Raw genomic sequence first — 1,411 nt, 5'->3', positions numbered from 1 at the left:
TAAAAGGAACTTTTTGAAAATTTATCACAATCAAGTTGTGTTTACAAGACAACTGCTGTCGGTGCACTTCTAATATTTTGTGTGCTGAGTTGCTATGTTTACCAGGAGCATGCCCTTAAATGTGGTTGCTGCTTTACGATGTGAAACTGAGTTACGAGACAAAAATCGCATAAAAAAAAGCTCTTTTTGAAAAAAAAATTGAAAAAATATGAGTGTTCCAGTTAAGAAAAACACGTATACACGGAACTAGACGAGTCCTTTATATTTTTAATAAAAAAAATAAGAACGTGTCTTGGATGCATTACAAGTCTAGAAACTTGGAATGTATAGAGGTATGTCTTTGAAAATATCAAAATTTGCAGTTTTTGTTTTTTATTTTGCGTTAAGTTTTGAAAAATACATATCACATTTTGCACTAAAAAGTGATGATGAATTGGCAATTCATTTGCAAAAAGAACTAAATACGTGGCACGCGCATAGACGCGACATTTGCACCACAAACAGGAGCGTTAGCACAGCTGCCACCGGTATTATGGTTGGTGCCGTGGGACCGCCTACTTAAAGTACCGTGACGGTCTATATTCTTTCTTTGGATTGCGTTGGGAGGGGAATGGCGCGTACGCCGCTCCCCCACTACCAAAAACTGCATGCCCCAGCGGTCCCAGTTTGGGAAAGTGGCAGGTTTCAGCCAACCGAAGTGCAATGGAAGGCCTCCGCCCAGGGCGCCCCCCTTCCTGATTAGAAGCCGCCCAGCACCAGGTACGTATACTCTGCTGCATAAAAACAGGCGTCATTCTAGACGCGCACCTTAAAAGTTGGCACTGGCCCAGGCAACTCCAGCAGTGTTTATCTAATTTTTAGGAAACTTTTCCAGTGTAGGAATGAGCAATCGGTATCATTAGCACATATTTGTTGGATCTCTAACGTTTTAGAGTATTCGAAGCAAAGAGTTATCATATCATCTTTAAAATTGTTTTTCTCTGTGGAACCCGAAGCGAACCACGCCCGCGCTTAATGTGAACAGCATCAGTCTTGGGAAGGCCTTTGTCCACTGCTCGTGCATTCGAATCTGTAGTAATAGTTCCGCCTCCAGAGCGAAATTTCGTCCTTCGGTAACAGCTCGGTGCACGCGCAGCCAAACGTGTCGGAAGGCAGCGAGCACTTGCTAAAGAGTTTCTACTGCGCATTTTATGTATTAAGATACCTGGTGACCACATTGCTCGAATGCTCGCACAAATGAGGCATTTAAACCATAGCAAGTGCTGTTTGAACTGTTACGTGGCTGGGCGGTATTCGGCTTAGTCAACACATCAGCAGTGGTTGCTATGGTTACGCCGCTCGCAGGCTCGATGCGATGCGATTTGTGCTCACATGTGTTTCACACTTTAGACTTGCCTTGATATAAAATGCT

At 43.4% G+C, this 1,411-nt stretch overlaps 1 non-coding gene across 1 annotated transcript; it reads right to left on the bottom strand.

Moving 5' to 3' along the window:
* Window positions 1-604: 604 nt before the first annotated feature.
* Window positions 605-767, bottom strand: LOC115316950. The gene has a single exon (XR_003917966.2). It is a non-coding gene; the product is annotated as a U1 spliceosomal RNA (small nuclear RNA).
* Between the last annotated feature and the right edge of the window lie 644 nt (window positions 768-1,411).

The sequence above is a fragment of the Ixodes scapularis genome, unplaced genomic scaffold (genome assembly GCF_016920785.2).
Source record: "Ixodes scapularis isolate PalLabHiFi unplaced genomic scaffold, ASM1692078v2 PGA_scaffold1__304_contigs__length_218370807, whole genome shotgun sequence".
NCBI classification, from domain to species: domain Eukaryota; kingdom Metazoa; phylum Arthropoda; class Arachnida; order Ixodida; family Ixodidae; genus Ixodes; species Ixodes scapularis.
The sequence above is the reverse complement of the archived record's forward strand: the minus strand, read 5'-3'. Positions and strand labels throughout refer to the sequence as shown.